General features: G+C 40.1%; 1 pseudogene; it reads right to left on the bottom strand.

Moving 5' to 3' along the window:
- Positions 1-22,597: 22,597 nt before the first annotated feature.
- LOC133070766 (dynein axonemal assembly factor 10-like) lies at positions 22,598-23,899 on the bottom strand (annotated as a pseudogene).
- Between the last annotated feature and the right edge of the window lie 439 nt (positions 23,900-24,338).

Genomic DNA, 24,338 nt, shown 5'->3' with positions numbered 1-24,338 from the left:
ATAGGATGCCTAGTTAAATGCATATTTCAGATATAAAAGGAATCATTTTTTGTATAGGTATGTCATATACAATATTTTGGACATACATATGCTACAAAAAGTATTGGCTTTAACTGAAATCAAATCTGAGTGAGCATTCTGTATTTTATTTAGCAACCTTAGCATTTTTATTTTTTATTTTATTTTATTATTGGAATATAATTGCTTTAATGTTGTGTTAGTTTCTGTTGTACAACAAAGTGAATCAGCTATATGTATGCATATATGCCCTCCCTTTTGAGTCTCCCCCCCACCCATCCCACCCCTCTAGGTTATCACTGAGTTCCCTATGCTTCATAGCAGCCACAAAGCCTGATACATGGTAAGTGACAAAAACCTTTTGGTGCCACTCTGCTTTCTCACCCCCTGTAGGTGGCAGTGTGATCAAATGATTTTATGGGAGCTGCTGAGCAAATCCAAATTTAATACTCTATTTTATCCATATATTTAAAAAGTTATTTAAAAATATGGAGAGAATAAAGTTTTCACAAAAGAGAGTTTTCAAGGTACTTAAAACTAAGTGTAATTGAGTCCTCATCTTTCCCACACCCACCATCAAATGGATTGAAACTCTATGTGGTCCAATTCTAGTGGACTACAGTGCCTTTATACTTCCAAAGGTATTTTGAGAATTTGTAGCCTTTGATGATATTGTAAATGTAATTTTTTTCCTTGTATTTTCTAACAGACTACTTCTTACTACTTGTAAGGTTAATTGTATGTTTCTTTTTGTTTTAGACCATACTCTATAGTTTAAGTAGTATTAATATAAATACTCTGAATTTTCTAATATGCAATTAAACTGTCTATAACATACGTTTCTCTCTTTCAAAATAGCAGTTGAATCTCTCTTTTTATAATGTAGAAAAACTAAATATAATTCTACTAAATGTAGGCATAAAGAAGGAAAATATATTAATTGTATTTATGCTCTTAAGAAAACTATTTCCATTAGCATGAAATTTTGTATTCATTCAAAGCTATTATCATTATAATAGTTTAATACTATAATCCAAAGATACAGCCATAACCTTAAAATTGTATTTACACATAAATGATTTAATATAGAATTGTGTAAAAATGGAACCTCAATTATCAGTTGCATCTATCCCCATACCCCTAATCTACACCCATTCTACTAAGGAGGCTTATTCTCATCACAAAGATTTGTTTTCTTATAAACGGAAGGAAAGCATCCCCACAAAATTCAATAAAGTCCTCAATTTCTTTTAAATTTCAATATAAGAGCCTTCGATTTTTTTTTCAATTATTTTTATTAGTTGGAGGCTAATTACTTTGCAACATTGCAGTGGGTTTTGTCATACATTGACATGAATCAGCCATGGATTTACATGTATTCCCCATCCCGATCCCCGCCACCCGATTCCCCTGGGTCCTCCCAGTGCACCTGGCCCGAGCACCTGTCTCATGCATCCAACCTGGGCTGGTGGTCTGTTTCACCATAAATAATATACATGCTGTTCTTTGGAAACATCCCACCCTCGCCTTCTCCCACAGAGTCCAAAAGTCTGTTCTATACATCTGTGTCTCTTTTTCTGTTTTGCATATAGGGTTATCGTTACCATCTTTCTAAATTCCATATATATGTGTTAGTATGCTGTAATGTTCTTTATCTTTCTGGCTTACTTCACTCTGTATAACGGGCTCCAGTTTCATCCATCTCATTAGAACTGATTCAAATGAATTCTTTTTAATGGCTGAGTAATATTCCATGGTGTTTAGGTACCACAGCTTCCTTATCCATTCGTCTGCTGATGGTCATCTAGGTTGCTTCCATGTCCTGGCTATTATAAACAGTGCTGCGATGAACATTGGGGTGCACGTGTCTCTTTCAGATCTGGTTTCCTCAGTGTGTATGCCCAGAAGTGGGATTGCTGGGTCATATGAGCCTTTGATTTTTTACAGAAAAGTTATACCACTATCTGATTCCTACCACCATTTACTGTCTTTTGAGCCATGACTGTATACTTACCACCACAGAAAGCAGGACAAAGACCTTTCCTGTATGTAATATTGTGAAACCACCTAAGAGTTAGAATCTATTAAATTGTGAGTTCTGAAGGTAGCATGTTAAGGTAGTTTAGTTCACAGAAATTTAAATGTGCATTGATTTATAAGCTGTAAAATGGAAAGGAAGTTCAAATATTTATCTGAGAAGTAAACTTTGCACTAGGTGGCACTGTTTGGTAATTATTTATGTTGAACTTGACTAGCTAATGATTTTCATATACTTTGCTGTATTCCAGTGTTACATGGCAAATATAAAATCCATTATATTTATGTAAATATTTTTATGATTATGAAAGTAATTTATTCTCTTAAAATTCTTCTAATGAAAAGTTGAAAAATCTAGAAAAGTATAAAAAGAAAAATCATCTATAATTCTATGTTTAGATGGATTATGAAAATTTTTTCTCTATCATTCAGGAAACTCTGAACAAGGCATAAGCTTTAGGGTCAAACAAAATTGGGTTCAAATCTGATCCCTGCCATTTGTACTTTTTTGATGTATTTTAGGGCAAAAATCCTAGTAACATTGTTTTAATTTTTTTTTTTTTTAATCTTGACTCCTCTCTCTAGCTACCATCTGTTTCATCAGGGAAGTTGTATATTGTCTTTCCTTTCTTGCCTTTATTATACTATTCAACCCACTTCAATCTGGCTTCTGTCCCCACAGTCCAAAAATGACTCTTATTAAGGTCACTAATGACCTGCACACTGTCAAATTCAATGTACATTTTCCAGTCTTTATCTCACACTCCCTCTCAGCACCAGTGCTGTCCTGGAGCCTGATGGTAATGGTACTTGGCAGCTAATTATGTGAATTCTTTTTCCGACTCCAAGCTCAGTGAAGACATGTTGGTAGATTGAAATTAGGCATGGTGAGAATATTTGCATCACAGAAATCAGAAAATGCCACAACTCAGAGCCCTCCCACCCCCCAATAGCCATTTGTCAAACATTTACCAACACACTGCTGGGTAAAGGTGTGTTTTCCCTTTACAGAACTACCCCCTTCCCCGCCTTTTTTTAAAGGCGATCCCATACACTCCTGTTTTTCTCCCATTGTAGTGCCTCCATCTACTGCTTTGCTGGCTCTTCCTCAGTCCTGGGCCTTCTCTTCTTCCTTTTATATACTGGCCTCAAAAATAATCTTACTAATTTTCAGGTATTTAAATACTACCATTATGCTGATTTCAGATTCGTGTCTGCAGCCCGCCCTACCCCAAGAACCAAAGGCAAACATCAAAATACTTATTTAAACTTGTTTAAAACTTATTTAAACTCAGAGACATCTCAGACTCACAGCCAAAACAAAGTTCCAGTTTTAAGTCCACAAACCTTTCCCTTTCTTGTCTCCTCCATCCCAACATTCTGCCTTTCTGTAAATGGAACCATTGTCTACTTGATTACCAAAGCCAAACACAGAAGCATCACCCACGGTTCTTCCTTGTCCTTCATCCAGCAGCAAATCCTATCAATTATGCTTCCGAAATACCTTTTGACTATTATTTTTATTCTCCATTTCTGTGGCCATCACATTTTGTGCTGCCATCATCTCTCAACTCAATTACTATGACAGCCCCCAAACTACTCTCTGAACATTAATTCTTCCTTCTCTCCAATCCATCTCCATGTAGCTATAAAAACTGATGCATTGTAAATCAGGTCACAGCATTTCCCTGTTTAAAACCCTTAAACAGTCTTTCACTATATTCAGCTTAAAAATCAGATTTCAGGTTTTTGATCTGGTTTCTGCTAATCTGTCCAGTTTGAAGTGTGATCATTCAAGCTTGTTTATGTTCTGCTCAAATCCACAGTGGCTGGCTTTTTTGGTCCTTGAATATGACAAGATTTTTTCCCCATATAAAGCTTTTGTATAGGCACCTCTTCTCTGAAATGACCTTTTCCTTTCCGTTTTGTGGTTAGGTCTTTCTGTTCCTTTAATTATCAAATCAACTTAAGTCTACTTTTTCATTGTTCTTTGTCTCAGTTCCCTGTTTATTTCCTGGTTGAATGAAGAATGAATCTAAAAATAAGGATGTATCGTATAGGAATAAATAGCAAAAAAAGTACTTAAAATTTCTCAGCGTAAGTTGTAGTACAGAGAATGTGTTAAATAAATGGCAACTCTTTGCGGGGAAGGCAGCAACTATTTTAAAATTTAATTTAACTTTTAGGATTCCAGAGTTCCAGAATTAAGATTTGTGCCCTGAAGGTGGCAGTATTAAAACCCAGTATCTTTTTACTTTCTAGTTTCACAGATGGGTAGTTTTACTTAAGCAGAACATCTCTAGCACTTATGCTTTGAATTACTGAGTATGTACTAGTAAAACGAAGAGCTAGAATAGGAGTTGAAATATTTCCACTAATCCAAATAAGATAAAAAAAAAAAAAAAGCACCACTAAAACTATTAAGCAATACATGCCCTTTGTTTTTTCCTGATCAAACACATATGGAAAGAGTGCATTTGGACTTCAACAATTTAATAGGTTAGACTATGATGCTAATAATATTCTGGTTGTATGATTTTAAATTTGTCACTGAGTTTGATATCAGAGAGTTCTGAAACTTTAATCTGATATTAAAAATACAGCTTATTTATCGTTAGAACTTCCAGTGAAAGAGAAAGGGTAGAGCTGCATTTTATCATTAAAAAAAGAGAGAGGGGGTGGGTGGCTCAGAGAGCAACATCAACTTGCTATTCTAAGGAATACATTCAAGTAAGATAAGATTTAAAATAACATTATAAATAACAAATAAATAACATTTTAGGTGATACAAACAACGCATAAGAAGTAACGCTAGTACCTGCGTTAAACTTTAAAATCATTTAAGGAAAGAAATATATTCAAATGCTTGTTAGCTGTCTCATGCAACATAGTTCTGATGCACTAAGAACCATTAGACACAGCCACTGTGACTTTTCTGAAAGCAGGAGGGGTGTATGTCCAAGAGACACCCAGGCAATTACATAGGATTTCTAGCTGTATCTTTAGTCCTCATCCTCTCTGTTCGCTGGTCCTCCCTGGTAGCTCAACTGGTTAAGAATCTGTCTGGAATGCAAGAGACTCCAGTTCGATTCTTGGGTTGGGAAGATCCCTTGCAGAAGGGATAGGCTACCCACTCCAGTATTCTTGGGCTTCCCTGGTGGCCCAGACGGTAAAGAATCCGTCTGTGATGCGGGAGACCTGGGTTCAATCCCTGGGTTGGTAAGAATCCCCTGGAGAAGGGAAAGGCTACCCACTTCAGTACTGTGGCCTGGAGAATCCCACCCCAGTCCATGGGGTCGCAAAGAGCAGGATATGGCTGAACGGCTTTCGCTTTCCTTAAGGTATTAAAGCAGAGTGCTCCTGAACTCTTCACGGTGTCTTGACCCTGAATCTTACACTATCCAGTGCACCTTTCGGGTATGAAGGGACATTCCCAGGAACCCCCTTCCCCCTCGTAGGTAACAGCATACAGAAAAGAGAGACTCAAGAGAGAAGTGAAGCTTTGACCCACTTCATTTTTTCCCCCACAGAAAGTTTCACTTCCTTCTGGCCTGTCACCTTTTTTGTTGGGAATCCCATTGTGTATTCTCAAGGACTCTGTTCTACAAATCATATCAAAACTTCTCCTTTCTGAAGATGAAGTGGTGAAGAGAGAAGATCTTGGTTTTCCTTTGTGTGTTCGAGTGCTTAAATACAAAATTGATTTCCTGGAAATATAACAGCCTCAACCTTTTAAATCTGTGAATGACAAAGAAAAGAAGTCACAGCCTCAGCTCGTGAGTCACTGTTAAAAAAATTGACACAACCTTCGTCTCCAGCAATTTTATTTCTAAGTGTCTTTCCTAGACGTATATTTACAAATAATCATAGAGACATGCTCAATGATACTCAGTGTAGCATCATTTGTAATGGTGAAATAAAAGACAACATAAATGACCAATAAAGGAAACATGGTTAACTGAAGTATAATGCTATATACCCATACTATGCAGCATCCAAAGAATAAAATAGATCTCTCTCTCTCTCTCTCTCTCTATATATATATATATATATACACACACACACACATACACACACACACATATTTATGGAAGTATCCTTAAGACAAATTGCTATTTTTTAAAGAAAAAAACCTTTTTTTAAAAAATATTAGTGTATAGCTGATTAATGGGCTTCCCAGGTGGCACTGCCCATTGCTTCTCTGATGTCTCAGATGGTAAGGAATCTGCCTGCAACGTGGGAGACCTTGGTTCAATCCCTGGGTTGGGAAGATCCCCTGGAGAAGGGAAAGGCTACCCACTCCAGTATTCTCACCTGGAGAATCCCCAGGGACAGAGGAACCTGGTGGGCTACAGTCCACAGGATTGCAGAGTTGGACACTACTCAGCAACTAAGCACAGAATTCCCATTTCTGGGCTTCCCAGATGCCACCTGATGCGAAGAGCTGACTCATTGGAAAAAGACTCTGATGCTGGGAAAGACTGAAGGCGGGAGGAGAAGGGGATGGCAGAGGACAAGATGCTTGGATGGCATCACTGACTCAATGGACGCGAGTTTGAGCAAGTTCCAGGAGATGGGGAAGGACAGGGAAGACTGGGGTGCTGTAGACCTTGGGGTGGCAAAGAGCTGGACATGACTGAGCAACTGAACCACAGCAGGTGGCGTGAGTGGTAAAGAAACCGCCTGCCAATGCAGGAGACTTAGATCTGAGTTCAAACCCTGGGTCAGGAAGATCCCCTAGGGGAGGACGTGACAATCTACTCCGGTATTGTTGCTGGGAAAATCCCATGGACAGAGCAGTCTGGCAGGCTACAGTCCACAGGGTCGCCAAGAGTTGGACACGACTGAAGCGACTTAGCATGCATGGTCAATTAACAATGTTGTGATGGCTTCAGGTGGATAGGAAAGGGACTTGACCATACATATACATGTATCCATTCTCCCCAAACTCCCCTTCCTTTAAGACAAACTGTTAAATGAAGACAGTTATCTTTAGAAAAATGTTTCTCTGTGTATATGTACACACACATATATGATGTATACATGTACGTAAGCAAAGAAAAAAGGTTCGGAAGCCTACCCATCAAACAAGTAGAAATGATTACCCCTGGGGAAGAAAGTTGGATATGGGTGGAAGTTAGATTAAGTTGGGCTGTTGCTTTGTTTCTGAATTTTTTACCATATGTATCAATGTACTGCTTATACAGTTAGACATTTAAGAGAAAGAAACAAAGGAGGCAACAAGATGTGTGGTAGAGTAGAGTGCTTAATTTCATGGTCCCTGGAACCAGACAACCTATATCCAGGTTGTAGCTTGCCACTTATTTAACACTTCTGTGCTTCAGTTTTCTCCCCTGTAACATGAGAGTAACAATAGTACCCATCTCAGAAAATGGCTGTAAAGATGAAAGAAGATGGTATATGTAAAGTGTTTGGCTCATAGAATAAGTTATATAAGTGTTAGCTAGTGTTATTGATTAAGGGAAGAAGGAATCATGGGTAATCCCACTTTTGTCAGAAAAATTATTGCTTTTATTCATATTTTGGCACTAGTGGGGCCTCAGGAAATGTACTTTAAAAAATCCATATCAAAAAGCCCTGGGGATGAAGCTTCTAATGGTCTTGCTATTACCTAGTCATCCTGGAACAAAATGCAAGGTGGCAAATTGGAGTGTACAGTCCAACCAACATTAATATCAAACACTGGAATGCTGGAGGCGAAAAGACCAGTGCGGTAAATTTTCTGCTCTTAAGGAATTGTGTGATGGAAGGTGTGATGGAGGGAAGAATCAAATCAATGCACAGATCATTTCAGCACAATATGGTGCTCTGATAGAAACGATAAATATAGTTAGAGAGAAAAGGAGTAGATCGGGATGAGGAAAGCTCCTCAAAAGGTGAGGACACTGGAAAGATGGAGAAGAGTTAGCTATGACAACAAGGAAGGAATGGGCATTCCAAGCAGAGGAAGCATCATGATATATGTGAGGGGACTACTAGGAGGTCAGCATTGCTGAAATGTAGTGTGTGTGTGTGTGTGTGTGTGTGTGTGTGTTTGGTAGCAAATAGAGGGGAAGGCAAAAAAAAAAAAAGGTTGGAGGAAGTAAAGAGTAACAAATTTGGAAAGATAGTAACACCAAAGATGACATTAGTCATATAGTATTGATGATGTAATAAGAGCAGAAAGCAAGACTATAGGGGAAAGCTTACTAAAGATAACCTGCCTTGACAGATCAGGGGATTCTATGTAATAGGTCTCAATTTTGAGAAACAACCTTTTGAAAAAAAAATATTATGGGTCCATGTCTGACTTCTGCTTCTACGTGGAATGTAATAGGTCATGGCATGGCAGTGCTCTTGCTGCAACATTTAGGAGAAAAAAGGATAATTTACAAAAGTCATAGTTTAAAAGGTTATCAGAGAGTTGTGGAAACAAGACTCTATGAACTGAAATTCCAGACAGAGAAGAGACCTTCCTAGAGGAACTGACAATCTCTGGCCATTTTCTTCCCTGGAGATATTTGCCAGTTTTGAATGAGGACTAAGAATCAGGCTTGGCCCAGGAAGAGGGACCCCTCTAGGGAAAAGAGATATAAGCAGAATTTTTGGTGGTTGTGTGGGGCTGGCTTGACAGATTGTCAACTCATATAGGACCAAACACAAATGACCATTTGTTAATTCTTGGGTGATTCAAGATGCTAGGAGACTTAGCTGCTGCTGCTGCTAAGTCGCTTCAGTTGTGTCCGACTCTGTGTGACCCCATAGACAGCAGCCCACCAGGCTCCCCCGTCCCTGGGATTCTCCAGGCAAGAACACTGGAGTGGGTTGCCACTAGGAGCTTCTAAAAGGCTGAGTGAAATATCTCTCTGAAATAAAAGTTTCACAGTACTTAGGAGACAAAGTCCCACTCTAAGGAGAGGTCCTGGCATAAATATATCGCAAGTTACTTCTTCAAGACATTTGCTAAATATTGAAACTGCATGGGCTCAGAGGCAAAGAGCTAAACTCTAACAGTTAGAAATGACTCTGAAGAAATGGAGATATAGAGACCCAGCAGGCTCTCAATCAAGAGTCAGGAGGGCCACACCTGGGAAATAGGGAAGGGGAGAGATCCCTGTTTGTGCTGAGGTGATCTGCCTACTTGATGGAAGATGACACATTTGCAGCCTCTGAATTCTTATATACAATGTCTGGCATACAATCGAAATGACAAAATGTATAAAGAGAAGGACAACATGTCCAATAATCAAGAGAAAAAACAGACAGTACAAGCAAAACCACAGATGATTATATATCACAGGTAACTGACAAAAATTTTAAATAAAACACATGATTAATATTAAAGAAAATATGGGAAAATGGATGAAAGGATAAAGTCCAACAGAGAATTAGAATCTATAAAAAAGAATCAAGTGCATATTCTAGAAATAAAAATATAGTCTCTGAAGTTAGAAATACTTTGGGTGAGTTTGACAGAACACAGCATAGTCAGAGCTAGTGAACTTCAGATGGTCAACAGAAATTATCGAAATTGAAGTATATAGAGAAATATTACAGAAGAAAAAGAACAGCACATAAAAGATAAGACATGCTGAATACAAATGGTCTAAAAACAGTCTTAACTTATTTATTACTTGAAAGAGAGAGAGAGAGAGAGAATAGAGTATGGAGCAGAAGAAATTTGTGGAAACATTAATACAAATATTTTTTTAAGGTGACTACTGAACTCCAACCAGGCTTAAATAAATGAAAATCACACACATAGGCATCTCACAGACAAACTGATGAAAACCAAAGGTAAAAGCAAATCTTAAAAACAGACAAGTGAAAAGACATTTTACTTTCAAGGAACAAGTAAGAGTGGTTGTAATCTTTTTTAACAGAAACTATGGAAAAAGATGATGAAATGGCATCTTTAAATTGCTGGGGGAAAAAACAAACTATGTACCTTATAATGATCACAATCTTTTAAAAATGTAGGTATCTTTGTTTATTGTATTTATTTGTTTATTTTGGTTCTGCTACACAGCATGTGGGATGTTAGTTCCCCAACCAGGGATTGAACCTGCTCCCCGCTTCAGTGGTATTGGGGAGTCTCAACCACTGTATGCCAGGCAAGTCTCTGACCACAAATGTTTTACCTATACCAATTACGGATGTGTTTTTCACTATCTCATCAGTTCAGTTCAGTCGCTCAGTCATGTCCGACTCCGCGACCTCGTGAACTGCAGCATGCCAGGCTTTCCTGTCATCACCAGCTCCTGGAGCTTGCTCAAACTCATGTCCATCGAGTTGGTGATGCCATCCAACCATCTCATCCCCTGGTGTCCCCTTCCCCTTCTGCCTTCAATCTTTCCCAGCACCAGGGTCTTTTCCAAGGAGTCAGTTCTTCACATCAAGTGGCCAAAGTATTGGAGTTTCAGCTTCAGCATCAATCTTTCCAATGAATATTCAGGACTGATTTCCTTTAGGATTGATTGGTTTGATCTCCTTGCAGTCCAAGGGACTCCCAAGAGTCTTCTGCAATACCACAGTTCAAAAGCATCAATTCTTCAGCGCTCAGCTTTCTTAAGAGTCCAACTCTCTATGGCCAGTTTTACATCCTTTCGATGTTCTTTAGCACTCTTTGAGTAGTGTGGCCTCACACTCCATTAATATTATTTATATAATTTGGGGTTTTGCCATTGTGTGGCATAAAGATCACCTATTCCAGGTTGTGTAAACTGAAGCTTTATACTTCTTTAAGATGACATTTACTTTTGTACTCCATTGACTTGACTCTGCCATCAAATCATAGCATCCACCTAATCTCATACAGAGTTTAAATTGCTTTGACTTTATTAGCAAGAGGTTTCTGCTGTAAATTAGGAATCTTGCTTGTACGGGTAGCTTTTATTCTAAGTTTTCTAGCATATAACATTGGATCTCAGTGACTGGGGACATTTTTAAGGCCATTATAAACATCAGGTTTAGAGTTTAATCACAAACCATAGGCTAGGTCATTTTCATTCATGTCATTTAAGAGTTCCCTACGTTCACAGCATGGAGACAGATGGAACAGTTCAATAACATAAGCAGCAGTGCTATTGCTGAGCTGGAGGTTTCTTCTGCTGTGGTTTAACACATCGAAATAATGACTGAGAGGGTCTGTAAAAGGTGTGTCTTCAGACGTAGAGAACAGACATGCAGACACAGCAGAAGGGGAGGGTGGGATGAATAGGGAGATTAGGACTGACATATATATATACTACCACGTGTAAAACAGGTAGCTAGTGGGGACTGCAGTATAGCGCAGGGAGCTCAGCTCAGTGCTCTCTGAGGACCTAGATGGGCTGGATGGGGATGGAGTGGGAGGGAGGTCCAAGGGAGAGGGGATATATGTACACACAGAGCTGATCGACGCTGTTGTACAGCAGAAACTAACATTGTAAAGCAATTATGAGCCAATAGAAAGTACTCTCATAGATTCATCATAAGTGAAGCAGGACAGTGAAAATGTCCTCTGGCTAATGTATCCTCTCTGGCCTGTCTTTGAATATCCAGTTATTTACTGTTTGGCTGCCTGACCTCTCTCCTGAACTAAAGAGACACCAACCAGCAGCTGATGAGTAATCCTTGATGAGTGGAATTAACCAGTTGCCACTCCCCATCTCTCAAACACTCCATTGACCATCCAGATACATTCTTTTCAGGCCCTTTGAATACCTTATGTTTCCTCCTTCCCTCCCTCCTTCTCTCCATCCTCCATTTCCTTCCTTCTTTCTTTTTCTTTCGAAGGCACTTGTTTGTTGGCTGGGCACCGCTGGGCACCATTTTTGCCTGACTCCTGAAGGAGCTAGAATCTGATCTTAACTCTGTCTTGATTTCTTTTAATAAAGAAGCCTACATCTAAAATACTTAAGATCTCTACTTCGTTCTACCAAACCCTGCTACTGGCCCTGTATTAGAGAACCTTACAAGTTCCCATTCTGGGCTGGATCTGGTCTCAATTACTCATTCCTCTGTTTCTGACTTTTTCCCTCCTCTTTCAGTCCAATTTTTCTCTGTTTCCCCAAGTTACTGCCAAATGCTGTGTAGCTTTCCCAGTATGCTACATGACCAGCCTCTAAGCCTCTGCTTTGAATTAAGTTTCATTATATTAGGGCTTCCACATAATGATAATTAAAGCATTTTTCTATTTACTAAAGGATAGAATAGAAACCATTCAGTAGATCTTTCCCAAGAAGTTAACTGACATTAAACCTCCCAAGTGATATCAATCCTCCACTTCGATTTTAAATGTGAAATCACTTAAATTTTTAGATGTGGGAACAGTTAGGAGGCTGAGAGGAACTAAATACAGGTTCCAGAATGGAAGTGGTGGATAATTAGGTTGGTGGCTCCACACATTAGCTCAGAAGCTCCTGAGATGAAAAGTAGGACTCTAGTGGTGACATAGAGGCATCAGTTCAGTTCAGGCACTCTGTCATGTTCAACCGCGGTCACAACTATTTGTGACCCCATGGATTGCAGCATGCCAGGCTTCCCTATCCATTACCAACTCTCGGAGCTTGCTCAAACTCATGTCCATTGGGTCGGTAATGCCATCTAATCATCTCATCCTCTGTCGTCCCGTTCTCCTCCTGCCTTCAATCTTTCACAGAATCAGAGTCTTTTCCAGTGAGTCAGTTGTTTGCATCAGGTGGCCAAAGTATTGGAGTTTGAGCTTCGGCATCAGCCCTTTCAATGAATATTCAGGACTGATTTCCTTTAGGATTGATTGGTTTGATATCCTTGGAGTCCAAGGGACTCTCAAGAGTCTTTGCCAACACCACAGTTCAAAAGCCTCAATTCTTCCACGTTCAGTTATTAGCCAAGTAAATACTTACCATTCATTCAAAGATCTAATTAAAAATTTCTTTTATATAACTTAGCTTCTTTTTTACAAAAATATTTCCATCTCCTACTATTTCACAGCTGCATTCATTGTTGTTTAGTCACTAAGTCATGTCCAACTCTTTCGTGACCCCGTTAACTATAGCCCACCAGGTTCTTCTGTCCATGGAATTTCCCAGGCAAGAGTACTGGTGTGGGTTGCCATTTCCTTTTCCAGAAGATCTTCCTGACCCAGGAATCAAACCTGCATCTCTTGCATTGACAGGCAGGTTCGTGACCACTGAGTCGCAGGGGAAGCCCAGTGTGACTTATGTTCTAGAGCCCTTCATGGTTCAGCCTATAGAAGGCTACAGTTTACCTGAGACCACATTCATGCATGTTCAGGCATGTCAATAGCTGTATTCTTTGCAATTAAAAAATATCTACCTTCCATTTCTTCTCTGGTTCCAAGAGAAGAATTTCTGTTTTACCTATCCATTGAATTAAAACAATTTTTTTAACAGTTGATGTTTAAAATTTTGATTTTTAAGAAATTTACTTGGTCATTTTTGGTAATATCTTGTTGGCTTTTTTTTCCTGTGATGTGTATATTTTATTGCTTTATTATCTTATTTTATATATTTCATCTCATTTTATATTTGTTATCCAGGAGTTAACAATATCTGAAGTACTTTATATATGCTATTTGTTATTTTTGATGACTCTCATTCAGAGTGGCATGTTTTCTTGTATATTTAGTAATCTTTGATTGTGACCTCATTTTTGGTTGATCATCTGTCAAATTTTATCAGAAGAGAATTTTTGTTCATTTCTCTAGGGAGCCAGGAATACTGGTGATCCCTTTAGTGACTTGGCTTCGTGACGAGTCTCAAGTTTAGCTTCTCCAGCTTGTACATGGTTTAATTTTCTCCTTCTAGAACATAAATATCATGAAGACAAGGAACTAATCTAACTGGTTTGTCATGTCTTTTTCATTGTCTCTTACATAGTAGGTATTACAAAAGTATTTGCTGAAAAATTATTGAGTAGCTCAGATTTTGCTCCCCTCTGCCACCCCCTGCCTTTTTAATACTGGAATGTATACAGAAAGCAGAATTGAAGTGATGATAAATCCGCAGTTAAAAGGTGTGTGAGTATGAATCCATATTCAATCACTTTAAAAGTCAATAATGAATAGAAAACACCAATAATGCACATTAACTTTCCTTCTATTAGAAGTTGAAAGAGTATTTTTGGCAAGAGTCATATAGTAACATCTTTTTTCAAACACAGACTGGAATGTGTTTCTTCCCATTGGTCTATATAAAACTGCTATTTATAGTTTCAACCAATAGATTATACTTTAGTTTCTGACTTTAAAAAGTGGCACTTAACATTTCTCTTAGAATTCTTGCATCTCACAGTTTGCTTTTATGATGATTTCAAAAGTATTCTCAGTTATCTTCGATGAGGAATTTGTTAGGCTGTTTAGGTTACAAACAGGAATTTGGTTCCTGTGTGGTTGGAAGAATTAGTTTTAGACTTGTAAGATTATAGGAATAGATTATAGAATGATGTGTTTGACCCTAAGAGGCATTTTAATCATAACTCCAAAACATAAGCAAATCATATATATTTTAAAATGCAAATTGATATTTAAGCTGAAGAAGACTAAAGTAAAATTCATAGAGAAACCTTTTTTTTTTTTTTTTTTTCAAACTTTAAACTTTTTATTTTGTATTGGGGTATAGCCGATTAACAATGTTGTTGTAGTTTCAGGTGAAGAGCAAAGGGACTCAGCCCTACATACACATTCTCCCCCAAAGTCCCCTCCCATCCAGGCTGCCACGTAACACTGGGCAGAGTTCCATGTGCTATACAATAGGTCCTTGTTGGGAGAAATCTTTCTTTAGCCAAAAATAATCTTTGATAATAAACTTAACATTTTCCAAACTGCCAATCAATCAGGTACTAAGGACTAGTGTGTGCCTAACAGTTTTATGTAAGTTACCTTATTCCAGACTTAGAGTTAAATATAGGAGTGTATTTTATAAGCATCTGTGTGGTCTATTGTAAGTATCCTAGGGACAAGAGTAAGCTCTGTTCATTATTAGGCTTTTGCATTGTACCTGTAATTCTGGAGTGAGGTTATAAAGGATGAGAGCTATGTGGCAGTTAGAGAAAAAGGTTGGCCATCAATTACAATACAAGTAGAACCTCACACAATTCTGGAACCTCCGTATCTAACTAGTATGGAGTCTGATATAATATATGCTCTGCAATATACTTCCAGGAAAAATTCAAAAAGACAATCCAAGTTTCTCATTTTAAGGACCTGAAAATCAGCCAGAAAGGCAGGAAACACATACAAGAAAACCATTCAGTGGCAACACAAAGCTGTGTCTTCAGTAAAAATAGGTGGTTCCGAAAACACAAGTTGAGAGAACGAAGAGATCCATGTGAGTTGAGGTAGCTGGAGAGCTTTTCATGAGGAGGCAGTGTATGAATTAACTGTGGTGAGGAGGAGGGCATTTGGGAAGAGCAATAGGAATGAGCCATGAGGAAGAGGGAGAGTGGATATTACGGTATGGAGAAACAGGGGATGCTGTTCTGTCTAACAAAGCATTTGCTTAGAGGAGTAGCTAGAGATGGTGCTGGAGAGGTACAGACTGTGGAAGGCCTCACAATCTTCATAGACCTTAAGCTCCATATAGACATGGAAAACATCTATCTTGTTCATCATCATGTCTGATACTTACCAAGGCAAAAGGAGAAGAGGGTGGCAGAGGATGAGATGGTTAGATAGCATTACCAATTCAATGATCACGAACTTGAGCAAACTCCGGGAGATAGTGGAGGACAGGGAAGCCTGGCATGCTGCAGTCCATGGGGTCACAAAGAATTGGACACGACTTGGTGACTGAGCAACAACCTGATCCATGCGATACTGGGGACAGTCCGGTACCAACAACAACCTACCATAGAGACTGGTATATAGTTTATGTTCAATAAGATTTTGTTGAATGGATTAACTGTGTGGATGAAGATAGTCTGAAAATGTTGAGGCTTTATCTGAAGATTGGAGAAGGCACTGGCACCCCACTCCAGTACTCTTGCCTGGAAAATCCCATGGATGGAGGAGCCTGGTAGGCTATAGTCCATGGGGTCGCGAAGAGTCTGACACGACTGAGCGAAATCACTTTCCCTTTTCCCTTTCAGGCAATGGAGAAGGAAATGGCAACCCACTCCAGCGTTCTTGCCTGGAGAATCCCAGGGAGAGGGGAGCCTGGTGGGCTGCCATCTATGGGGTCGCACAGATTTGGACATGACTGAAGTGACTTAGCAGCAGCAGTATCTGAAGATTGGTGGGGATTCACTGGAAATTTTGAAGTATGAAGATGTCATACTGTAAATAGTGTTTTAGGAAATCTGTTCTCAAGGCAATAAGCGAAACAAACTGAAGTGGGTGGAGGCTGGATGTTGGGACAGCAGTGGCTTTCATGGAATCTCCTTTGGGTGGGAAGGGTTCACAGTAGACTGAGGATGCTGGGAAAGGAGTTGTTTTGAAACTGAGGCAACTGAATTGTGGTTTATTGGCAAATTCGCCTTCTAGAAGATAGTGAAAGGAATGTTGTCAAGATGGATAAGTAATAGATTAATTTTTGCAGCTGGTAGCTGAACTTGGGAATTTCTACTCTCATGACTTATCTTTTTCCTACTATTTCTCTCCCCACATGGTTATTTGCTTGGTTAATTTTGGTTATTTTTTTCATTGATGCTTAATTATCCATCAATCATTTTTTTCTGTAGAGATATTTTGTTCAACTATTCTCGGAACATTTCTGAATTATCAGACCTATTACACAATTCCTATTATGGGATAGGTTTGGGAAGTGTCTCCATAGAAAATACCTAGAATATCTTTTGTGAGAGCTTACCCAGGAAGAGAGAGATAAGGGAGTGAGTGTGAATTCCTGAAACTTGGAATTCTTTCATCAGTCTTAGAGGTTTAATTAATAAGCTGCTGGGCCCATTCTCCTCAAGGCTTAGAAAGCCACTTCTTCAGTTCAAAACTTCTGGATCTGGTGGCTGTTGTAAGGCTGCTTACCAATATCAAGCTCTCTAGTCGATAAACCTCCAGGTAGTAGGATATCTTTCTTTTATTATTTATTTTTTCAGTTTTACTCTGATAAATAGAAAAAGTGCATTTGTTTCACCCTACTCTCCAGCCCTTAGCGACTAAAACAGCCCAGCCCAGGCCAGCCCTGACACTTCAGAGTTGACACAATAAAGCAGATGTGTTTAGATGTGTTTGGTAAAGCAGATGTTTAGTACAGATCTTCCTTGAGTGTCAGTTGACTCAAGCCCTTGCGCTAGGTCAGCCCGTCTCTCAAGGGTCCCAGGAAGAAAAAGTCCGCCCATCCCACGCCGACTTCTAAGGGGCTCACTGATGGCTAATTTTGCTTTGACTAGCGGGCGACCGCCCAAGGCCTTACTCCTACCGAGGGCCAAGCCCCTCTGGCTACCGTGGTCTTCCCCTCCGGTCCGGGGCATCACTTAGCGGAGGGAACAGAGCAGCTCTTTGCTGATTGCTTTCTCAAAGACCGAAGCGGGAGGCTGGAAGGGCACTGGAAGAGCAACACTGCTATTATTACCACTATTATTTTCCTAAGGGCTCGGGGCGGGGAGGGGAGCCGCAGCCCCCTCCGCACGCCGCCGCACCTCGCTCGCTCGGGGACAAAAGCTCGGGCTGGCGGCGCAGCGGGGCGGGCGGCGCGTCCCCGCGGCCGCTGGACCCGGCGGGCCGGGCGGGCCGGGGAGGCGGGGAGGCGGGCCCCGCCCAGCTCGGCCGCGGGCTGTCAGCGCTGCCGCGCCCCGCGGGTCCCCGCGCCCGCCGCGTCCCCGCCCGCCGGCCGCGCGGCGCCCAGGTGTCCTGCGGGAGGCGTCCCCGCGCGGCCAGCCGCCTCCCCTCGCGAGCGGCCGCGGGTGCGCCTCGTGCGTCTCGGAGAAATTTTTCTCCCCACGCCCTGCAGGCTGTGTCCGCCGCCCTCCCGGCTCCGGCTCCTGCTGCTTGAACCATGTCCGCCAGGGGTGAGTGGGGGACCAGGTGGGCGCCGTCCACGGACCCCCCGCCTTCCCTCCAACCGGGCCCGGCAGGTGCAGGAGGGCTGCGGGCTGCGAGAGCCGCGCCGGCCCCAACCCGGCCTGAAACTTTGGCTTCGGATCCCTGGGCTCTGGGCTGCGGGCGATTGGGGAGGGGGGCAGATTTTGGGGAGGGGGAGAGTGAAGCGGGGGTGGAAGGAAGCCCTCGCCCTTGACCTTGATCCGCGGATGTGGGCGAAGCCTGAGGGCCAAGGTCGGTGTCCGGCTCACCTGTACCAGCTGCAAGTCTGGGCTGGGAGGGCTTGGGGGATGGGCTCGCCGCTGTCCGCAGCGGCCTGGAGGGCTGGCCCGGAGGGAGGAAGAGGCTTTTTTTTTTTTTTTTTCCTCCTTTCTTGTTACCATTTTGCAGCTTGATTATGGAAGGAATCCAGGGCTTGATGCAGTAAGATTTAAAGCTGCAGTGCTTACACCCTATTAAAAAAAAGTAAATTCCCTACCTGTGCTCCTCTGTGCATGCATCTCCCCTCACCCCCAGGGAGTTTCTTCCTGGAGTGAAACGATTACGGCAGGTGAAACTGGGCGAAAGAAGAAAAAAAAAAAAAAAAAAAAAATCAGAATTGCTTTTCAGGTGAGAGTGAAGGGAATGTATTCCTTCCTTACCATCTGGAGCCAGTGGTGATGCTGAGAGAGTGGGTTAGTCATAGCTCAGTGGCTGCTACTATGAGTGAAATATTAAAGAGATCAAGTCATTGTGCAGCTTGCCAGCAATGAAAACCAAGTGACTCGGTCGCTTTGCCATAAGCCTTTAAGGAAAATATTGATTATGTTTAGAAAGTATATTTGCAAAGCAAGAATTATCACCCCTTTTGATACCCTGAAGCTTTAAGAGGAGTTGCAGAGTAATTTTTTTTTTTTTTTTGACACTGAAGGGTTAACCCTGCTTTTTGAGGAGAGTTTAGGTGTTTAATAACATGTGTTGCTTAATTCAGTGCTGCTTTTCAAGGTTCATTCTGGGGCATATAATGTATAAAATAAATTCTATCCAGGATGTTTAAACTCCTTTTTGAACACACTGATCTTTGCTGGTCTGGCAATCTGGTTGGTTGGTTCCTTACCTGGAAATGTGGTGGTACCAGCTGGGTGGAGTGATAGAATTTAAATTTGTAGATTTCAGGCTACAGAGGTGATATGGGACCCTGAGAAATTATCTGCCTAGTGATGTCGAAAAATTTGTGTGTGTTAGAGAAAGAAAAAAGAGGGTGGAGCAAATATGATTATTGGGGACTGGGTGTATGCGGGATCTTCAAAGTGATTCCAGCTGTATGATCACTGAACTGTGTTCTAAGACAGAAGCTTTTGGTCCTGAGTTCTATCCTAAGTACAAGGAAGATGTGATTAGTTCTCATAGGTTGTAAAACTCTCTGTGATCAAAGCCCATCTCTGATGCAGTTTGCACCACGTAGAGCCCTTAGTACACAAAACATTGCACACCATAAGAGCCAAGTCACTACCGCAAACCTTGGTATGTCCTAGAAAGAGCATCAAGTTCATTAGGTAACCACCCCCCCACCCCCACCCCGCAGTTTCACCTTGTCTCTGGTCCCATCTGTTACAAGCTCTCTGTGGTTTATCTGAAAATATAAAATGAAGATGGCCTCAGTGATTTCAGAGGCTAGAGCTCTGGCTTGAGTCCTGGTTCATGATTTTGTTTTTGAACCTGGTTTCAAACATGATGATCTGGAGTTGGACACAAATCTTTCACTCAATAGTCTTGTTTCTGCTTCAAACTCCATGTTGATTATCTTGTACTTAACAGTTTGAAGTCTGACTCATATTGCAGGGGGAGGAAAAAACATGATAAGTACTAGTAACTGAATCCTTAGTATGTGTCAGGTGCTTCACAAGTATTTTATCAGTTAATCCTCACAAACAGTGAATCAAGAGATACTGTTATTACCTCTCCGTTTCAAGGTGAAATGAACTGAGGTTTTGAGAGATTGTGTAACTTGCCTGAGCTCAAACGGTTGGTTGATGGAGGATCCTGTTTTCTACCCAGATCTGTCTGACTTCTGATTAGTAGAAGGTCTAGTATAGTAGCTACTGAATTAAGCTCATGTGGAAAAATGTCTGTTTACCATTTATTTTTTATGAAAGATATTTTCAGAACTGAACTTCACTATGCTTTTGTAATTCAGTATCTACTCTCATTTCGAATCCTGAAAGTAGAGATAAACTTTTATGGTTTTGTTATGTCCACTTAAATATCTAACTTATCATTAGGAAGGTCTTTAGATAGTGGGAAAGATAAATCTTATTAATTTAAAAAATATATTAGCTTATTTCTAATATCGAGACTTATAGGTTATGGTAAGGGTAGAAATTTTTTTTTTAATTGAAAACACTGAAACTGATTGAACCTAAAAATAAGTAATTTTATTAAAATATTTTTGAGTGAAAATATTTTAAATTCATTTTCTCTTTAAGATATAAGGTGAGTACTAAAATTTGATTCATTAATTTAAACTAGCAAAAGATAGTCTTAAATTCCATGGAAGGCCAGCTAAGACATTCCCCATCATGTGGTCTTTTAGAATATTATCATCAAAAACTTTTAACTTGGTGTCATATTTTTGCTACTAGAGACCAAAAATGGAGCTATCATATCTTCATTTTTGAATTGACAAACTGGAGAAAATTGTAGCACTTAGAATAGTGTTTCTGAACTTGGGTAGAATCATCCAGGTAACCTTTTTAAAAGTGTGGATTCTCGGGCCTCATTCCAGGTCTAATGGCTTGTAAAGTCTAGAGGTAGAGCCCAAACATCCATAAACTATGTGAAAAGCTCTCCAGGTAATTCTTAAAATCATTAGATTAGAACCGGATCAAAGAATCATCTGGAGTATTGTTAAACATGCTGTTACCAGGGTTCTGCTTCAGATCCACTGAATTGGAATATTCAGATACAGGCCTGGAAATCTGAATTTTTTAACAAACTTCAGTTGATTCTTTTTTTTTTTTTTTCAGACTTCAAAAACAAAATTTATTCACAGAATATATTAAAAAGTTTGACAAAAAACAAGACTACAAAAGCCCCACAGTCTTATGCATCTCAACATCATCACAGTCAGCAACTGAAAAGTCTCCAGTATTCAGCTTGTTTTTTAAGATTAAAAAAATTTAAAAAAGAAAAGTCTTTGTCAATCACAGCATTTCATTCTGAGTTAAATTGCTGAAAACTGATGACCATGTCACTTTGGTATTTCATAGAGTAATGTTCTTCATGGAGATTTACTGACACTGAAATATCTCAAAGTGTATTTATTTATGAAGGTTAATTCACAATAGTCTTACCAAGGTAAGCTATTTTATTTTATTTTATTTTTTTTTTTTGTTGTTTTTTTTTTTTATTTTTTATTTTTTTTATTTTTTTTTTAATTTTTTTTTTTATTATTATAATTATTTTTTTCCAGTGGGTTTTGTCATACATTGATATGAATCAGCCATGGATTTACATGTATTCCCAATCCCGATCCCCCCTCCCACCTCCCTCTCCACCCGATTCCTCTGGGTCTTCCCAGTGCACCAGGCCGGAGCACTTGTCTCGTGCATCCCTCCTGGGCTGGTGATCTGTTTCACCATAGATAGTATACATGCTGTTCTTTTGAAATATCCCACCCTCACATTCTCCCACAAAGTTCAAAAGTCTGTTCTGTATTTCTGTGTCTCTTTTTCTGTTTTGCATATAGGGTTATCGTTATCACCTTTCTAAATTCCATATACATGTGTCAGTATGCTGTAATGTTCTTTATCTTTCTGGCTTACTTCACTCTGTATAATGGGCTCCAGCTTCATCCATCTCATTAGGACTGGTTCAAATGAATTCTTTTTAATGGCTGAGTAATATTCCATGGTGTATATGTACCACAGCTTCCTTATCCATTCATCTGCTGATGGGCATCTAGGTTGCTTCCATGTCCTGGCTATTATAAACAGTGCTGCGATGAACATTGGGGTGCATGTGTCTCTTTCAGATCTGGTTTCCTCAGTGTGTATGCCCAGAAGTGGGATTGCTGGGTCATATGGCAGTTCTATGTCCAGTTTTTTAAGAAATCTCCACACTGTTTTCCATAGCGGCTGTACTAGTTTGCATTCCCACCAACAGTGTAAGAGGGTTCCCTTTTCTCCACACCCTCTCCAGCATTTATTGCTTGTAGACTTTTGGATAGCAGCCATCCTGGCTGGCGTGTAATGGTACCTCATTGTGGTTTTGATTTGCATTTCTCTAATAATGAGTGAGGTTGAGCATCTTTTCATGTGTTTGTTAGCCATCTGTATGTCTTCTTTAGAGAAGTGTCTGTTTAGTTCTTTGGCCCATTTTTTGATTGGGTCATTTATTTTTCTGAAATTGAGCTGCAGGAGTTGCTTGTATATTTTTGAGATTAATCCTTTGTCTGTTTCTTCATTTGCTATTATTTTCTCCCAATCTGAGGGCTGTCTTTTCACCTTACTTATAGTTTCCTTTGTAGTGCAAAAGCTTTTAAGTTTCATTAGGTCCCATTTGTTTAGTTTTCAAGGTAAGCTATTTTAAAACAAATTAAATCACTACTACAAACTTGTAAAGACTAAAATGCAAATTACAGAATATGAAACTCTGAGGACATAGAACAAATTTAAAATAATTAATTATAGAAAAGTTGCAACTTTTTATTAGAAATGGAGGGGGGAGGAAGAGAGTTGGCTCTGGAGACCTTGGTACCCCATGTGCAACAGCAAATCACCACCCGGTCAGGACGCTGGTCAGGCCGTGTGACCTTTCACAGCCAGAAAGAGGCTGGCCCAGAGGTTTGTCTGGGGCCTTTTCCCATCAGTCAAACCGCACTTTGTTCAGTGAGGGTTAGAGGATCCCAGAACGTATTCTACATTCTCTGAGTATTTGCTTTGGAGGGTTTCAAGTTCAAAGATCAAATTTTGTGGAGTTTTGTAACGATCAGTACTCTCACCGTTTGGTCAAATGAACTACAGATGCACAGACCTCTCTTATCTGGACTCCAGTCCAAACTTGAAATGGGCTGAGTAGACAACGTAACATTCTGCAGAAGGCTGACGGAACCTGCAACTCCCATCTCTACACCCTCGGAATCTTTCTTTGATCGCTGAATCGGGTATTCGTACTTCCAGAGGTGCAGGCTGCCGGCGCCCCCTGCTGTCAGGAAGACCTCCCGGTTCTGGGGCAGGTGTCGGACCTGCCACACAGTAGATTTATGAGCCTTTTCTGAAACAGAAGCAAAACCTTTGGTTGGATGCTGTGTTCTCATGTCAAAAACATGAAACTTTCCTTCCAGAGATGTAGCTACTAACTTATTCATACTTATGTCTTTTCTGTCCAACTCCAAGCTACACACCCCATTTTTTATATTTGTCTCCCACCGTAAGGACATATTTCTGAGATCAAACAGCTTGATGTCTCCGTTGTCGTAGCCGGCACACACGACACGTTCCTCTTGATTATAAGCGTTGCCAAATGCCACAGTCCAACAGTCTCTCTTGTTTTCTCCTTGTACAGGTTCCATATTAGCAACAGGATCATCTTTCTGCCTTGGGTCCCACACCTTTACAGTTCCATATATGAAGGTTTCCAGCAAAATCTCCAGTGGCTAGATATCTCTGCTGTAAAGATGTTGCGCCAAATGTTCCACATTTAATGGGTTTGGCCTTTTCAATAGTCAAACACCGTGTAATTGAGGCCCTTCTGGATATGGGAGATGATCTGAGGCTTCTCGAAGGCCGACATGGTCCAGCCGAGAGATTTCGCCTCCGCCAAGCGGGACACAGCCGACAAACCCTGAGAAACTAACCTGGAAACCAGAGTCCAAACGTTAAGGCTAGTTTGTCCCAAACTTCAGTTGATTCTTATGTACCAGCCAACTTGGGGGCTATTGAATTGAAGCTTGTTCCTTTTAACTCAGGGTTTTGTATCATCCAGTAAGTTTTGAAAAAAAACTGTTTTTGAGTTATAAAAGTAATATAAAATTATCACTATATTAGTATAATCAAGATATATCAATGTATGAATGGATATATTAAATATTTAAATTATAAAGTATTTTAGTAAAATTTTCAAGCAGAACTATATTAAGTTAATAATGAAAATTCACTATTTTTACTCCCTATAAAATCCTCAGAATTATGCATGGCTATCATTGCCTCTTGGGTATCCTTTCTGGCATTTTCTATCTGATTAGATTTTGGTTTAGTTCAATAAATATGAAATACTTATTCAGTATAAGACACATGGCAGACAACAGGCACTATACACAGAAGAGATT

Source organism: Dama dama, chromosome 15 (genome assembly GCF_033118175.1).
Source record: "Dama dama isolate Ldn47 chromosome 15, ASM3311817v1, whole genome shotgun sequence".
Taxonomy (NCBI): domain Eukaryota; kingdom Metazoa; phylum Chordata; class Mammalia; order Artiodactyla; family Cervidae; genus Dama; species Dama dama.
This window is presented reverse-complemented; position numbering and strand designations above follow the sequence as displayed.